Source organism: Balaenoptera ricei, chromosome 4 (genome assembly GCF_028023285.1).
Source record: "Balaenoptera ricei isolate mBalRic1 chromosome 4, mBalRic1.hap2, whole genome shotgun sequence".
In the NCBI taxonomy this organism is placed as follows: domain Eukaryota; kingdom Metazoa; phylum Chordata; class Mammalia; order Artiodactyla; family Balaenopteridae; genus Balaenoptera; species Balaenoptera ricei.
This window is the reverse complement of record NC_082642.1, coordinates 18,541,310-18,547,630: the sequence shown is the minus strand read 5'-3', so window position 1 is coordinate 18,547,630 and position 6,321 is coordinate 18,541,310. Positions and strand designations below refer to the sequence as shown.

Genomic DNA, 6,321 nt, shown 5'->3' with positions numbered 1-6,321 from the left:
TGAAGCTGTCCTTTCTTATACAACATTTTCATATAAAAGCCTGTATTGTGTGTTGGAAAAAGTCTCTCCAATAAAAAGTAGAAGAGACAATGTACTTTGCTGATGACAATACCAAATCGCAATAAGCTCTAACATATTGCAGAAGAAGACCCACCATACTTTGCCATTCCAGGAAGAAAACTAATTCCCTGTGTTAAGTTTGTAAATATTGATACATAGAAAAGCATCTTCTCACATCAATAGTGGATTAGTAGTTTGTGGGGAGTTGAAGGGAGCTACAGCTTTAACTATGCTGTTTAGATTTTCTAAAATATGCATCCAGGTATTATTCCTAAAGTGAATAAAAATAAATAGGAATTTGAGAAAGCTAGTTATGCATTCTTGGGGAATAACAGAATGGCCCTCATTAGAGCCAATGTCAAGAGTACTGTCAGGCTGGTGCCCTGGGCCTGTGCCTTAGAGTCTCAAATGGTAGTACAAAGCATTCACTGTGCCCAGATGACCAATGTTGCAAAAAGTCCTGAGTCTCACTCGGTGATATCCATCTTGTGCCTGGCTTCCTGTGCCCCAATTCTGTCACATTTCCTCTCCCAGTGGGACTGTAGAGAGCCATCGTGTACCCTACCCAGGACCAAGATTTATTTGCTAATTGTGTCCCACAGTGGTTCAAGCAGTTCATACTGTTTGAATAGTCAGTATTGATTGACACCAAGAAAGCCCAGTGAGTGGGCCTGATAAACCACCCTGACGTTATTTGGGCGTCTAGAGTAAACAAAAATAAGGCAGAAGGAAAGGTATCTGATCTGGTGCACAGCAAGCCATTTCTAAATTACTTAGAGGTCATGCCATGAAAACACCTGGACCAGTACTTTCTAACAGATCAGACCCCTTTTTAGGATGATGATGATGATATTGGTTACCATTCATTGGATGTCGGTTACATGCCAGGCACTGTTCAAGATTCTGAGAACAGGGCTTTACACTGTGAAGTTGGAAAGGCAGATTATAAACATAATAAGCAGTAAATAGCTACTATTTACTAAGCATTTACCGTGTTCCAAGAACATTTTACATACATTATCTCACAACCCCCCTGCACAGTAGATGGCATTCTCCCCACTTCACACGTAGGAAACTAAGGTTAGAGAAGGTAAAAGGACTTCCTGTGATCACCCAGTTATAAAGGGTCTGACCCGAAGAGGAACTTGGGAGTGTCTATACCAGACCCCCAGTAACTGCCTTTGTCTCAGGACGGGACCACATTCCCTTGGGAGGGGAGCTCACAGTGAGGACTCACAGGGCCCAGGACAATGATGACCCCAGACGTGAGACTATTGAGGTCAGTAGAGCCGTGGACAAGAGGTGGTGGTACAAGGCAGGGACAGTAGCCACCATATTCAGGGCCCCAATACTGATTATGCCAAGAGCCCTGAGCTACACCTGGTGTCCTGGCCAGGTTTTGGCTCCTCCATCTGTCCCTTAAAACAAAGCATGTTCACACTCACTCTCCTGAATGGAGCCCCCATTATTCCCTGATCATGGTACGTTCAAGTGTTGCCCACAGAATTCTCCAGGACCAAATTAGTTGTTTCCTGAAAGCTCCCTAACATCTCCCCCCATCTCCCCACCCCACCCTCTGTCCAAACAATAGGAGCACAGCAGCTGCTCCCATCACCTGGGAACATAGAGATAGGTGCCAGCGACATCACTTTCACCCCATGAGAACTCAGGTTCCTGGCAGGGCCCACCAAGCCAGTGTATGGCCCCTGAATGTTCCCCGCAGCCAGAGTCTTGACCTAAGCAGGGGAATTTCTTGGCCAGCAGCCAAAAACATGGGACATGCAGCCATGAGTGAATACAGGCAGTAGTGTAGGGGAAACTCCTGAATGCAGGCCCAGGAAGTTTGAGTTCTCTTCATGACATTGTCACCAACAAGCAGGGACAGGACCTCAACCATAAACCTCTCTGTTCCTGAACCTCTCAAATGCTGAATGAAAACAAGTTCAGTGATCTTAAACTTTCTGCCAAAACAGAATCTTTGTGCAGGTGCGTACAAGGAATTTTTATGCCCATGGCTCCCAGAATTCTGATCATTGGTTCTGGGATGTGGCAAAGAACCTGCATTTTACACTAACTGGACAGAGAAGGCCCGTGTCTGCCAATTCATAGATCACTAGCTTAAATGCCCATCAAGGGAAGCCTGATTTTAACAGAATTCTGTACAAAGGAATGCTATGTGGCCCTAAAAATGAGAACATACAAGCTATTTTATAAAAAGGGACAAAGTGAGCAATCACATGGTTGAAGGACAGGAAAGGAAATGTTTCACATTACTCTGAAACCAGATGAAAGTATTACCCATTCCAAAGTAATTATAGAGTGTTTTCTCCTATTAACTCTGGATAAGCTGTTGAGACACACCTTCCCTTTACCAATACCATCTGCCGATAGACTCAACTTTAAAGTGACACCCAGATCAAAGGCACTGCCGCCTGCATCATCTTGAGGGGAGGCTGACGCGTCAGACCCAGATCTGCTAGTTCCGGGCTCTGGCCAATTGCTTCTTCCTTTGGCATGACCTTTTCATCATTTGTCAATTGGACTACAACAGATACACCTCTCAAGTGTAGTGTAGGTCAATTTAGAGAATGTGAACTGTTGGTTTAGTTAATGGAATTATAACAGTGACCATCATGCTAAACTGATAGATATATAAGTTGATCCTGCAGTGACTGCAATAAAGACCCTCAATCCTAACATCTCTTTCCCTTTCAACACGGCTGGGAGGATCTGACAGTCATTAACAACTCAGGTAAACAGAAGCTTGGGGATGCCATCCCCAACACACTCCACTTTTGGACCAAAAGAAGATAAAAGGTCACTTCCAGGGCGAGGTCTCAGGGGACAAGGGAACTGCATCTCACTGTCCTGGTGCAATGTTCCACTGGTAGGACTTGAAATTTAATCGGTTTTCTGGTTAAGGATTTCTACATCTGATGTCAACACGAGGAAAGCCAAGAATTCGACCCAGGAAGCCTAGTCCTAGAGCGGCACGACTGCTCAGCCCTGCTGAGGCCTATAAAAGTATTTCTCTAGAGTAAACTTCCCACTACTGCCAGGGCTATTGGGCAACACAGAGGCCTCCACTTCTAGGGGCAGAGCCTAGGAAGGGGCGGGGCTTAGCGTGAGGATGCTTTGCGACTCAGGTTCCACCGGCGTCACTCACAACATCCTTGGCCCACTCCTGCGCAAACCAGTCCACGTGAGGACCTGAAGATTCACACACGCAAAGCCGAGCCCAGCAGCTCCCCTAGAAGCCAGGACCGAGAGGCGCCCCTGGAGCTCCGAAGTTTCGAACCGCGTCGCCTAGTCCTGCACCACAGAGACCTGGCCCACCTCACCTGTCAATCAGGAATCACTGCCTGCAGGACCAACTCCACCTCGCTCTTTGCTTGGCCCAGGGAGCGCCGCCCGCGCCGCCATTGGGATGATGGGCAGCCGGCCCCGCAGCCCCAGCGCCTCCCCTGCGGACCAGTGGGGACCGCAGCCCGGAGGACCGGGCCCTGCCAAGCACCGCGAAAGGAGGAGCCCGCGGGCCCCGAGTCCAAGTCCAAGGCGGCGCCCAGCCTGGACAACCTGACCTGGCCCCCAACTGCGGACACGCTCATCTTCTTGGTGGTCCTGCCCGCTGGCTGTGCCCTGCACGTGCCCCTGGACGACGTCGACGTGGTGCTGGAGCCCGAGCCAGCGTCCGTGAGGCAAGTGTCTCTCGGAGATCGCATCCTCATGCTGGTCCCTAAGGCCCTGGTGGGCTCGGGCATCGAACACCCCTTGGGACAGGGCCTGGAACGGGGCGCTTTCCTGCTCACTCCCGGGGAGTACATTACCCTGGAGCAGGGATACTTCTGCTCAGCTGTCCCAGAGATCACTGCCAAGAAGAGGCCAAAGGGAGGATGCGGACATGGATGCTGAGTTCCTGCCACCCGGGATGGATGCCACAGCCGGCTCCGTTGCTGGGCTCCGCCTTTCTGCTGGAAGTGTGCTTGGCTTCTACCTGTTGGGCCTAGTCTCAGAGCCGTCCCCTTGGACCCCCAACCCTAGCCCAGAGAGACGCTCTCCTCACCACGATGACAATCTGGACTTGCACCTTCCAGAGCCCTTCTCCGACTCACCACTCCAACCTCTACCTCCCTCTCCAAGTCCAGGTCCTCACGAGCGCCCCCAACGCCCTCATGGTCCTCCACGCAAGGCCCGGAGATGCCTGTTCCCTGAATCAACTGCCTCCCACAATTCCTGGCCAACTGAACGGGCAGCAGGAGAGAGTCTTCTGATATTGGCTGTGTGTGCATTGCACACACCGTAAGAATCACAGGAACAGATGCTTTGTGGATGCAGGCTGCACTGCAGAGTTTTGATCAGTGACTGATTAAAACACCTGAAAGGAAGCTCACCCGGGCAAAGAAAAGCCGCTTGAAATACAGTGTGCTTTCCGACAGCCAGACTGCTGCTTAGATTTCCTCTAGGGAGGGCACTCTTTTTTTTTTTTTTTTTTTTTTTAAAGCACTTTTCTTTTTTTATAGCTACTTTATTTATTTATTTTATTTTATTTTTGGCTGTGTTGGGTCTTCGGTTCATGCGAGGGCTTTCTCTAGTTGAGGCAAGTGGGGGCCACTCCTCATCGCGGTGCGGGGACCGCTCTTCATCGCGGTGCGCGGGCCTCTCACTATCGCGGCCCCTCCCGTCGCGGGGCACAGGCTCCAGACGCGCAGGCTCAGTAGTTGTGGCTCACGGGCCCAGCTGCTCCGTGGCATGTGGGATCTTCCCAGACCAGGGCTCGAACCCGTGTCCCCTGCATTAGCAGGCAGATTCTCAACCACTGCGCCACCAGGGAAGCCCCTAGGGAGGGCACTCTTAACCAGCTCTACCCGCCTCCACCTCCCAGTTTGCTTCAAACTTAAGCGACAGCACTTTTCTCTAAAAAGCCATCCTTTCCCAGGCACACTACCACTGCCCCTTCCACTCCTTTTCTGGTCGATAGAGTAATTGCTAAATTTCTTTTGTCTACATGGTTTTGTCCCTAGTGTCTGTGATAGTTTGACTACCCTCTGCCCATTGTGAACTTTTCTGGATGTTTTTCCCTCCTGAGATGAGTCATGCTCTGAATAATGGACTGTATTTTGGCAAAATAATAATTATATTTGAAATTTTATGTCTCCTTTTTGCTGAGGCTGGGGCAAGTCAATGGAATCCTTTTACAGGCTTCCTTGTTCTTTGAACAAACTAGATCATCTACACATTGTGGTAGGACTAAATCACAAGGGAAATTTAGATCTTTTAACTCTTGATCGACAACCAGGGAAAAATAGAAGGGAGCTGCAGTGTACTCCAGGGGCATGACTGTCCAGGTATGTTGTTGTCCTCTCCAGGTAGCAAAATCATATTGACTGCCTTGGTCTAGAGGCAAACGAAAAAAAGGCAGAGCAAAGATACATTAGAGTGAAGCAAGCGGCTTCAGGTGGAATTGATGATAGGATGGTATTTGGGTTAATTTCTGTCAGGTAGTGAGGTATACATATTTTGTCGATGGCCTTAAGGTGTTGAACAAATCAAAATCCTTGTCTGTTTGGCTTCATTTCTTGCTGGATGAGAGTGTTACAAAGGCAGTGCATGGGAAGACCTTTGTAGAAGGCATTCAACTATACGTTTGAGCTCTTCTTTTGGCATCAAGGGGTATTGTGGGAAGTTTGGGTAACAACTTGGTAGAATGTATCTGAACTTTAATAAGTTCTGCTCCCATTATTTTACCTCTTTTTCTTTTTTCCCATTATTTTTTCTATATCAGGGGAATATCTAGCCGATAGAGGGTCAGATTTGGTGTCAAAATCTGGGGTATTTATCAAATAGAGTGGGAATGCAAAGGTATACTCAGAACAAAGTCAATTGGCTATGAACAGAGAGGTCCTCTGAAAACTCAAGAAATATTCCCTCTGGTGAGCTTCTAATATAACAATTCTCTGTGTAAAGTTAAGTTCTACCCTGTTAGATTGGCAGGTGTGTTGTCACAGAGCAGGAAGGAATGTTTCCAGTCAAAGGGCTCAAGGGTTTCATATAAAGGCTGGGAGACAGGGAAAATCTGTGCGTTATTTGAAAAATTGATCATGTGTGTGGGGCGTTTACGCCAAGGAAGAGGCTGAGCAAAGGTGGCAGGGTTTATTACAGAAAGAGTAGCAGTTGTATTGAAGGACTTACACTAATAAGTTTCAGATCTTATTCAAAAGATACAATAATCAAGACAGTGTGCTATTGGCACATGAATAGTCA

The 6,321-nt window shown here is 48.2% G+C and overlaps 1 pseudogene; it reads left to right on the top strand.

The window, feature by feature from the left end:
* The first annotated feature begins 3,490 nt into the window (after positions 1-3,490).
* On the top strand, positions 3,491-3,972 carry LOC132365128 (proline-rich protein 23B-like; annotated as a pseudogene).
* The last annotated feature ends 2,349 nt before the right edge of the window (positions 3,973-6,321 follow it).